The sequence below is a fragment of the Clytia hemisphaerica genome, unplaced genomic scaffold (genome assembly GCF_902728285.1).
Source record: "Clytia hemisphaerica strain Z4C2 unplaced genomic scaffold, Clytia hemisphaerica genome assembly, whole genome shotgun sequence".
In the NCBI taxonomy this organism is placed as follows: domain Eukaryota; kingdom Metazoa; phylum Cnidaria; class Hydrozoa; order Leptothecata; family Clytiidae; genus Clytia; species Clytia hemisphaerica.
In genome coordinates this window covers 1,446,886-1,458,403 of record NW_027103507.1, presented here as the reverse complement: position 1 = coordinate 1,458,403, position 11,518 = coordinate 1,446,886, and the positions used below count along the sequence as shown (strand labels likewise).

Genomic DNA, 11,518 nt, shown 5'->3' with positions numbered 1-11,518 from the left:
CTACCCTGGGGCTTGTTTCCCTTTCTTGCCCCGAAACATACCCCAAAGAGATACAGTGCTTAGATTAAAAAGTTCTATGTCACCATTCTCAAATAATCTTATTATTGGCCCAGCAGCGCAGCGTAGTGGGCCTTTCATCTGCACAGTGCCCGTACGTTTGTTAGTTACGCAAAGCAATTAGGCGGTGTTCCGCGAGAGTACATATATTTTCCAGGCTAAACTCAGCGCTATAATGTAGAGGGATCGACAGGGATCGTCTGTCGGTTAGCATACAATTTTCTATCCTCTAGCAAAGCCGAGCAAAGCCATATTTTTTTTCTTTTTTTTTCGTTTCTCTTTAATCACCAAAAATATGGTATAATATATAACTCTTGTTTGAAAAAATAATTTACACTTAAAAATTTCGTTTTTATTTACTTTTTTTTTATAGACTATATATGACTATATATGACAAACGAGTTGGAGTGACTTCGCTTCCCCGGGGGCGGGCTCATAGATCATATGTTGATATATGGCTGAAGACCGTATCTTGTTATTGTCTGTATTTCGTATAGTCTACCACCTACATAGACTATCTTCAACTCAACGTGGAGTGGAGTGTTCAACGTGATCTCTTTTTCTCACAAAGTCACAAAGACTGAGAAGTAAAGAGTTCAAGAAGTAAAGAGGATAATTCAAGATTTCACTGTCACTGACTGCTGCTGCCATTCATAAAGGTAAATCTCTATTGTGTGTGCTCCAGTAGTATCATAAGAATATTGGCCTTCAGCAACAAGACACTCTGCGAAATACAAAAAATCTGCAAGGTTAATTCTCAAATTAAGGGCTAGGTAGGAGTAAGAATCAGGCAATTCCACTTATACAAAAAGTGCAGCTAGGTGGGGTAAGAATCAGGCAATTCCACTTATACAAAAAGTGCAGCACAGGTCACTGTTGGGTCGTTTGGCGTCTGTTTTTATTTTGAAAACAGCTATTCTATCGATTACGTCGGTCGGTCGGTTGGTCGATACTCGAAACCAGACAATCTAAACCAGACAGGACCGATGATCGATCGAGTCAATCGAACCAGATCGAACGCAAGCGAAAGATTAAAATTGATTGGCCTTTGGCAACAAGACACTCTGCTGCGAAATACAAAAAATCTGTAAGGTTAATTCTCAAATTAAGGGCTAGGTAGGAGGGGTAAGAATCAGGCAATTCCACTTACAAAAAATGCAGCGCAGGTCACTATCGGGTTGTTTGGCGTCTGCTTTGATTTTGAAAACAGCTAATCTATCTATTACTTCCGTCTGCCAATAATAGGGTCCGTCGGTTGATACTTGAAACCAGACAATCTCAATCGAACAGAACCGATGATCACACCAGATCGAACGCAAGCGAACAATTAAAATTTGATTGTTGAACGCAATCGAATCTCAATAGAATATTAGGCCGATGGAATCTAATGTTATGTTTACCGTAAGCCGCCCGCATGTCAAATAAACGGCCGCGCCAAGTTGCCATTATTTTGTTATTTCGGCGCTTCATCAAGATTTTGAAAGATCAAAACAAACGGTCCGGCAAATATCCGTTTAAAAACGAACCCGTACGGCCCTACAATCTCTTTAAAAGTGCGCTTCTTTGATTTTTTTAATTATGGAGATAATTTTTTTGCTCGCAACTTATTGGGAATTTTCTCCCTAAAATAATGAATAATGAATAATGAAAACTTGGCCGCTAATTTTTTTGCTCGCAACTTATTGGGAATTTTCTCCCTAAAATAATGAATAATGAATAATGAAAACTTGGCCGCATCGAATTCTGAAAATTGCCATTACGATAAACATATCATTAAATTCCATCAGCCTTACCCCAATTTTCGGATTCGTTTGTTGTTCGATTGAGATTTGATTGCGTTCGATTGGGTTTGATTGCATTTGATTCAATCACTCGAACAAAAATCTCAATCAAACGAATCAAATATTACCTAGAATTCCGTTGTTGGATTGAGATTTGATTGCATTCGACAATTGACAAGTTCGACAAGCCTGGCCATTCGCCAAAATAAGTTCTTGTCAAAATTTAAAATATATTCATTCACCAAAATTCGTTATCACGAAGATAAAAATTTTTGCTGACTTCAGTTGTTTGCCAAAATAAGTTCTCGCCAAAAAAAGTTCCCTTAAAGGTATTACTCCAGGCCATGCCTAATGATTGTACTTTTTGTTAATAAGAATCATATTTGTTTTTCGTTTTGTACAGTTTTGGACCATCTATCATCCATATACATCAATACTGTTATTGTACATCATATCCAGACTGATTGGTTCCCACTGATTGATTGATACCCAATCTTAAGGTGAGTTTGAGTTTCTTCAGGATTTATCATAAAAAGGCTTGGTAAACTAATGACTTAAGTGAAAAATCAAGTTGTGTATTACCATTTACTGCAAAATCTTTGTGAGGTTGGGGGAAGCGTGGTAAAGAGAAGCTCATTGTTGGTTATAGTCTAGAGAAGGATTTCTGTTTTTGATTTGTAATTTTTTGTCCTTTTTGTTTGAAACTTTTAAAGGGATAACCAGATGAAATATGAAAATTGGCTAAAAGATTCTTTCCACGGTCCTTAGTAAGCCCTCCAAATATTTTTGTACAAACCTAAATATTTCGACTTTGAAAAAACAAGTAGCCTGTAAAATTTGGAGGTTTTGGACTATGGAAGGAATCTTTGGGCTGAATTTTATTTTTTATCTGGTTATCCCTTTAAGGTAGCTGCCCTGGAAATGAGATTTTCACTTGTATTTGTAAAACATCATGATCATATTTCATCTCGGGTTCTTTAGGTTGTGTGAAAAAATTGTGACCTATAAATGCTTGCACGCCTCAATTTTCAACAAAAAGCAAGTATCTTCCTAACAGGTGGACATATTTATGAAGTCTTCCAGAACTTGGAACAAGCTTACGCTGCACTTGAGCTTTACGATTTATGAACATGGTAGTATACTCCAGTTGAACACAACTGTTTGGGTAATTTCGTTTTTGTTTTTATTTTTCAGGGTTCATCAAGTCCGCATCATTCAGTGTATAGCTACTCTGGTCAATCTGGATTTACATTAGATACTTGGATTTACACAGTTAACTCAGATTTAAAGGATTCCCCCCGATTCACTTGGCTCACCAGAATACACTTGGAATACTTTGTTTTACTCAGTTGGCTCAATTGATACTACTCGGCTCACTTGATATTACTCGGCTCACTTGATATTACTCGGCTCACTTGATATTACTCGGCTCACTTGATACTACTCGGCTAACTTGATATTACTCGGCTAACTTGATATTACTCAGCTAACTTGATATTACTCGGCTAACTTGATATTACTCAGCTAACTTGACACTACTCAGCTAACTTGATAGTACTCGGCTCACTTGATTCAATTAACTTGTGTTTCATTTGGGTAACTCAGATTTCCGAGGCTAACCCGGAATTTATGATTTTTTTTGACATTTCATTGTTTACAACTTACTTGCACAGCTTTTTTAACTTGTTAAAAAACAATAGGCTGTTAAAATAAATATACATTATATTTGAAACTGTATTTATCATTTTTTTTACATTCCCCTTTTCAAAACATGATATCAATCGAAGCATCCCGTAGTTCAATCGGCAACTTTAACGGGACAAGGCAATATGATCTCCGCTCAATTTATCGTCATTTAGTAGTCAACTCTTCTATTTCAAGCAAAACTTCGAAACTTTCTTTGTCTGTGGTCATGGTAGAACTCTCCATATCAGACAACTTGTGAAATAGTGACGGGAGATTTTTTTACTATCTTTACAAAGATACAATCAATTTTGCAAACGAAGGGTACAATTTTCCTTTAAAAAAAAGGGGGGATGGGGTGAAATAGTGAAGGGAGATTTCTTTAGTACCATTAAAAAGTGACAATGTCTAGATATATTACATGTTAAAAACTGCTATTGATATTTACATATTCAGGAACTCTTGCTCCTTACACAACCCCTTGGGAATGCAAATTGGGTCGTCCAGTTGTTTGATCATCGATCCCTACAATGTGAAAAAAAAAACAGTAGACTCCCGGTTATTCGAAGCTCCAAGGGGGTTTTAAGATTAATCAATCTACTGTAAGTCATAAGATAAAACAAAAGCGGAAATTATAGAAAAATCAATTTTGCGGATTATTTTTCAAATTAACCCTGTAGCAAGTATCCTTGTATTTTGCCTCTATTACAGATTTTTTTAGCTGGGCCTTCACGCCCTTGGGCGCCTTGTATACTTAGCAGATCTCTTGCTTTAAATGTTCAAACAATTTACCCTCAGATCTCGATTCAGACCACCCTGCCTTGCTCATATGGCTGTCCTCCTTACAGTCCTTCGACAGGCCGTCATCCCTACGGTCTTAGGCAACTAAGTCCAACCATCCTCATTACAATTTAGACTAAAATCAATCATCCCTATCAGGACATGGGCTCAGGTTATTATCACCAGGATATAGGCTCAGGCCATCTTCATCAAATACATGGGCTCAGACTCTTCTCATTATGACCTATAGGGAAAACTTTAAAGCACTAAGACCAAGACTGCCATCCTTTTAGTAAGAGTTAGGTTCCTAATGTGTAATGACTTCTTTTTGAGTTTGGCTGCTGATTTGGGGATGTATTGTGCGGGTAGTTTTGGGGACGTTTTAGGGGTGTGGGTCCCTTCGGAATCCCATACTCCTACCTAGTGGCTAGCTTATACAGTATCTACAGGCACATACATGTTAGGAGTAAAGGCTGTCCTCCTTACAGTCCACGCTCATAAGGTTAGGAGTAAAGGCTGTCCTCCTTACAGTCCACGCTCATATGGCTGTCCTCCTTACAGTCCACGCTCATTTGACTGTCCTCCTTACAGGCCACGCTCATAAGGTTCAGGAGTAAAGGCTGTCCTCCTTACAGCCCACGCTCATAAGGTTAGGAGTAAAGGCTGTCCTCCTTACAGTCCTTCGACAGGCCGTCATCCTTACGGTCTTAGGCGCTTAAGTTAGACCTCATATTGCAAAACCGATCCGTTCCGCCAAGGTGTTAATATTAGGATTGCTGCTACTTCCAACAATATTTGCCCAGTGGGCGCTTTGAGAAACTACCTAGCCCTTCGAAGTTCAAAACCGGGCCCCCTCTTTCAATTTCATGATGGTAAACTCCTCACCCGCCGAACGATATACGCCTTACTCGAGCAATCCCTCCCGTCTGTTTCCGACTTGAACACCCATAGTTTTCGTATTCGTGGTGCTTCTGCCGCCTTGAGCGCAGGTGCCTCCGACTCAATGATTCGCATTATGGGCAGGTGGTCCAGTGACTGTTACCTTCGTTATCTTCGTGTTTCGGATTTTGATATTCAAAAATTCACTGCTAATATGGCCAAGATATCTCATGTGTCGTCTACTTGGGACCCCGACAAGTGGTAATTTGTCTACAATGTCATGTATTTTTTTTTTTATGGTACTTGTCTGTTCTACCCGGTCTTTTTAGTTCATACCATGCTATTATTTTTGCTGAGTGCACTATCAATATATTGCTCGTAGTAATTTTGATTGTCTTCACAATATCGCTTGCTTTATTTTTATTAATAGTAATAATAATTACAAAAACATTTTAATACGCTCTTTAGCTACCGAAATAATACTAATATGCTATTACTTTTAATAATAATTATAAAAACATTTTAATACGCTCTTTAGCTACCGAAATAATACTAATACGCTATTACTTTTAATCATAAGGTTTTGTTTTCTGCCTTTTCTCGTCTTACTCTCTACCTTGTGCTTTGCCCTAGATAGCCCCCCTTTACCTTTTTTCTTCTCTGCGGTTTTTGGGTGATGTTGGGGTGTTGGGTTACTACGTAACCTCTGGCAAGTTATTAGTCAGTTATCCAGATACTTATTCTAAGGTCAGGCATCCGTCGTCTACACGGACTTAGGGCGTACCGTCATCTACACGGGCTTAGGTGCTACCCGTCATCTACACGGGCATAGGTCGTACCCGTCATCTACACGGGTTAGGCGTTCAGTTTAGTCACAGCTTATCTTGATGCATCCCCAATGTCATCCCAAATTCCGTTTTGTACAATTTTTAATTTGCACTTTCATTTACCTTTCGAAATATAATTTTCTCTTTCGGCACTCCTTATGTCTCCTGTTTCTTTCACCCCTTTTGATTTGACCCCTTTGCCTCGTTAGCTTCTCATTTCGATCTATTACTTATTCTTGGAGACGCAGGAATTAATTGGAGCTAATCTTTAGCTAAGGTTAATTCCCAGTCGACTGAGTTACATCGGGTTACGGAAAAGGTTAGGATTAGGTATTCCTCGGCTGCCGGTTAGCTGAGTTCCCGTATATTTATTCCAAGGATGTGTTCGCCCTGAGCTCATCTCTTCATCTGCAAGTTAAGCTTCCCCTCCCTTCCCTGCCCCTTTTTTATCTTTGTTTTGTTTGTGGTTCTGCCTTTCTCTCCTTTTCTTTTCAGATCTTATCCTGCTTATCAAGGCGTGGTCATCGCAGCTGCAGCGTTGGATCCTAATCTCACGGTTTTTCCCTAGGCAAGGTTTTTCGACCAGAGAGATTAGGCCATTTGGGATGCATCGAGAGCCCAATTAGTTTCCGGTTACCACGTAACCTTTGGCAAGTTTTTTGTTAGTTTACCCAGCTACTTGTTTATAAGTCAAGCACCCGTCATCTACACGGGCCTAAGCTGCTCCCGTCATCTACACGGGCTAAGTTCGCTCCCGTCATCTACACGGACTAAGGTCGATCCCGTCGTCTACACGGGTTAAGTTTTGCTCCCGTCGTCTACACGGGCTATGGTCTCACACCCGTCATCTACACGGGTTAAGTTCGTTCCCGTCATCTACACGGGTTAAGTTCGTTCCCGTCATCTACACGGGCCAAGTTCGATCCCGTCGTCTACACGGGTTAAGTTTTGCTCCCGTTGTCTACACGGGCTATGGTCTCACACCCGTCATCTACACGGGTTAAGTTCGCTCCCGTGAGCTCACGGGCTAAGCTTCCAATTAGTTTCCGGTTACCACGTAACCTTTGGCAAGTTTTTTGTTAGTTTATCCAGCTACTTGTTTATAAGTCAAGTACCCGTCATCTACACGGGCTAAGTTCGCTCCCGTCATCTACACGGGCTAAGTTCGCTCCCGTCATCTACACGGACTAAGGTCGATCCCGTCGTCTACACGGGTTAAGTTTTGCTCCCGTCGTCTACACGGGCTATGGTCTCACACCCGTCATCTACACGGGTTAAGTTCGTTCCCGTCATCTACACGGGCTAAGTTCGATCCCGTCGTCTACACGGGTTAAGTTTTGCTCCCGTCGTCTACACGGGCTATGGTCTCACACCCGTCATCTACACGGGTTAAGTTCGCTCCCGTGAGCTCACGGGCTAAGCTTGCTCCCATCATCTACACGGGTTAGGCGTTCAGTTAGTTTAGGGGTGTTGGGTTACTACGTAACCTCTGGCAAGTTATTAGTCAGTTATCCAGATACTTATTCTAAGGTCAGGCATCCGTCGTCTACACGGACTTAGGGCGTACCGTCATCTACACGGGCTTAGGTGCTACCCGTCATCTACACGGGCATAGGTCGTACCCGTCATCTACACGGGTTAGGCGTTCAGTTTAGTCACAGCTTATCTTGATGCATCCCCAATGTCATCCCAAATTCCGTTTTGTACAATTTTTAATTTGCACTTTCATTTACCTTTCGAAATATAATTTTCTCTTTCGGCACTCCTTATGTCTCCTGTTTCTTTCACCCCTTTTGATTTGACCCCTTTGCCTCGTTAGCTTCTCATTTCGATCTATTACTTATTCTTGGAGACGCAGGAATTAACTCCAAAATGGCTACAGAAATCCTCAAAAATTATAATGGAAAGTATGGTATTTATATAACATTTTTGGTGGTGGCAATACTGAGCAATATGTTGTGGAAATGATGAAAAGTGAAGTGGTAATTTGGAATTTAAAGATTGACTGCTTTTTATGCGGAAACAATATTCTAACAAGCTGACCACTGAGACACATCTTGGTTCTATTTGTGAATGAAAATAACAACATTTTACATTGATATGACTGGTTTCCTGGGCTTTTGGATGCCCGTCGTTTAGCTGGAATTCACTACCTTTGACTCTTAATATTAGATGCACGAGGATGTTTTGGGTTTTCACTACTGGCAGACTTCCAGGGGGGAGCACTTAGGCAAAATTAAGTACAGGACATGCCGCTGATCAGGGTCCCTTTTTCAGACTCTAGAGATATCTGATAGGGTCCAAAAATCTACCGTGCGATTGGGTAACTTGCATCAGTGGAGGCTAACATGCATAGCCCTCAAATGAAACACCTGACTGGTCATCAAAATACAAAGTTAAATCAAAACAAAAATGGTAGAGTAGAGCTGCGAGCAGAGCTGTGTAGTTGTATTTTAATGACCAGCCAGGTCTTTCATTTGAGGGCTATGCATGTTACCTTAAAGGAAGAAATTTTGGCGGAAAGAAAATTTGGCGGATTTGGCGGATTCGGCCAGAATCCGCCAAATTAAGTTCCCGCCAAAATTTCTTTTTTCCGCCATCCGCCAAATTAAATTCCCACCAAATTGAACTTTTTGAAAATATGATCTCTTTTAAGGTGGTTTTGCATTTTTTTTGCTGTTTTTACGCCATTTTAAGGACAAATTTTTCAGCAAGCGCCAAATTAAATTCCCGCCAAATTTAGTTTTTTCGTCCATCCGCCAAATTAAATTCCCTCTAAAAAACTTTTTTGGCCATCCGCTAAATTAAATTCCCGCCAAAATTTCTTCCTTTAAGGTAGCCTCCACTGATGCAAGTTACCAAATCTCACGGTACTAATTTTCAAGATGTAGACAATTTTTAGGGTGGAAATTTAAAAATATTTGAATTTTTTGTCTACTTTAAGTCACTTTTGTCAATTTACAGGGTTAAAGTGGGAAAATATTTTGATTTTTTCGACCAAATCATTTTTCGTTCTGAATGGGTCCCAAATTTACTTAACATTCTCATCTCACAGGGTCCACTTCCACTTTGATTGGATTTTTGCCAATTAAAAAAGAAATCTACTTGGATTTAGAAGTAATTTTATGTAGGTACTATATATATCATTTTTATAGCAAAATTGAAGGTCAATATGAACAAATACATATAATTTTATGTTTTGTAAAATAAAAGCTGTTGCTTTTTTGAAAACATTTTTCTTTTTGGCTTCTACAAAAAAAAAAGTATTCTTATGCCTGCAGTGGCCTGATCTTTTATATTTTTGATGTCGTTTTCCTGAAAAAATGTTTATCTTTTTCTTTTGAAAAAGATTTTTCCCCTTATATGAATATTTTTGTTTTGGGGTACCTATAGCTGGTAGGTACAGTCCAGTTCACATTCTTTTCATTCAGACAAAAATATCATACTTTTTGTGAATAACTCCTTGTCTTGTTGTTGGTATCTTGTTAGTGCATTTATGCATGATAATTATGGGAGAAAGAACTTTCAATTTTTTCAAAAAAAAAGCTCCTAAATCGACTGATATTCCATTGTACTCACCTTCTTTTATAATACATTAAAATAAAAAAATAATCAGGATGAGAGTTTGTTTTGATTTGAGTGAACTGAATTGTATATCCAAATGTTGCACAAGATGATAAAACACCTCTCATTTAACAAAATAAAAAACAAGTTTTAGTTTTTCAAGAGTCTCATTAAAAAAAACATAATAATAAAGTATAAAAAGTACCGAGTTTTGTTTACTTTTTTATTCTAATCCGTGAGAGTGAGTGCGCTGTTTTGAGTGAGCACTCCGCCGCGGTAGAAAAAGCACTCCACCGTTTATTGCCGCCCGTAGCGAGCTTGCGAGCGTAGGGTGGCCTACATAGCTTCACGCAAGGATATTGGACAGGAATCTCGATTTTTGCGTTTGTTTTGTAATCGGTCTTCCGGTTAATTAGTGTTCCGTAATTATCCGGCAACGTTTATAGCTTACCAAACTAGCTAGTAGCTTTCGCTAAATGCGCGGCGGACGTTTTTCGTTATTTTTCCCTTCGGGTTTTTTTGGTTTTTTCTGTTGTGCGTTTATTTGTAGATTAAGTTTTCAAACGCAGGTAATTAGCCTCCGTCTCAGAACGCGGTCAGGAAATTTTGCGGATAATTTCACAGCGAAAATGGATCCAGTGAAATGTGAGTAATGTATCATGATTCAAGTCGACTGACATAATTATACACATAATGCATGTTACAAGTTCTGCCTACAGATTCTCAAGCTCGGCTATAATAAAACTATTACATGTTAGCAGCAGACCCGACTGACCAATGTTATGTAGTAGGTTGAAACATGAGTTTCTACTGGAAAGATGCAGTTTGTTTTCAAGTTACAATCTTCAAAATAAAACAAACTGTGTGGGTTTCTTTACTTCCAAACAACCTACCAATAGTTTTGGAACACTCCATAATAAAGGAAGATGGCTCTTCTTGTGGATTGGCTTTCTGATACCCCATATAAACACGATGTGACATTGGGGGTGAAGAGACATGATTTGTTGGTTTTTGTTTGATTTGTTGACTCATATATCTCATGGCATATGGGATAGCAAATGACTTTTCTTGTATTGCTTAGCTCTACATATGATACCTCTAACTTTGAACACCTCCAGAATGTTGAAAAAAGCATTTTACGAGATAAGTTTCAATTATAATTTTCATGGAAATTTTTAATCGACAGATTTGGCTTGGCGTCAGTTTTGTTTGGTTGATGTTTGGTATCGTGATCATTAAAAGCAATGAAATGCCACACAGTCAACACATGATGCCTCCAGCCATGATTGGTATCATGTTGGAAAAATGTTGGATGATGAATGTTGGAAAAAAACATTTTACGAGAAATTGTTGATAGAAATTATATTGACTTATTTTTACAATTTTGGCGGTGTGGGCAGGTGTGGGTTTAGTTGGTTGATAATGTTTACACTGTGGGATGGTTTTCAAAAAACTGTTACATTGATTGTTGTTTGTTGGAATTGATTACCAAAAAAAAAAGAGAAAAAAAAAGAGAACCTTTTTTTGATAAATCCAGACCCCCGCGCTCGATAGGATCGATCATCGGAACGGCTCGATGACGGATCGATATGTGATCGATGGATTACTTATCGATCCGGATAGGAGATCGATAGAGGATCGATACTCAAGATTTTTTTAAGCTTATGATTAGTTATCGATCTATCATCGATCTATCATCGATCTATCATCGATCTTTTATCGATCTTATCGACCCTATCGACTCTTTCTAAAAATCGAGCTCTAATATTAATCGATCTTTCTCGCTATCGATTACCTATCGACACCTATCGACACCTATCGATTACCTATCGACACCTCTATCGATCCAATCAAAATATCGACCGTTTTTTTATATTGATTAATCAATCCATATCGATCTAATGGCGTCAAACCGGATTTACTTATCGGTACTTATCTGGCACCCGA

The 11,518-nt window shown here is 39.0% G+C and overlaps 1 long non-coding RNA gene across 1 annotated transcript; it reads left to right on the top strand.

Moving 5' to 3' along the window:
* Positions 1-629: 629 nt before the first annotated feature.
* Positions 630-3,535, top strand: LOC136798934 (uncharacterized). The gene is made up of 3 exons (XR_010845459.1): positions 630-716; positions 2,242-2,338; positions 3,033-3,535. It is a non-coding gene; the product is annotated as an uncharacterized lncRNA (long non-coding RNA).
* Positions 3,536-11,518: the final 7,983 nt, after the last annotated feature.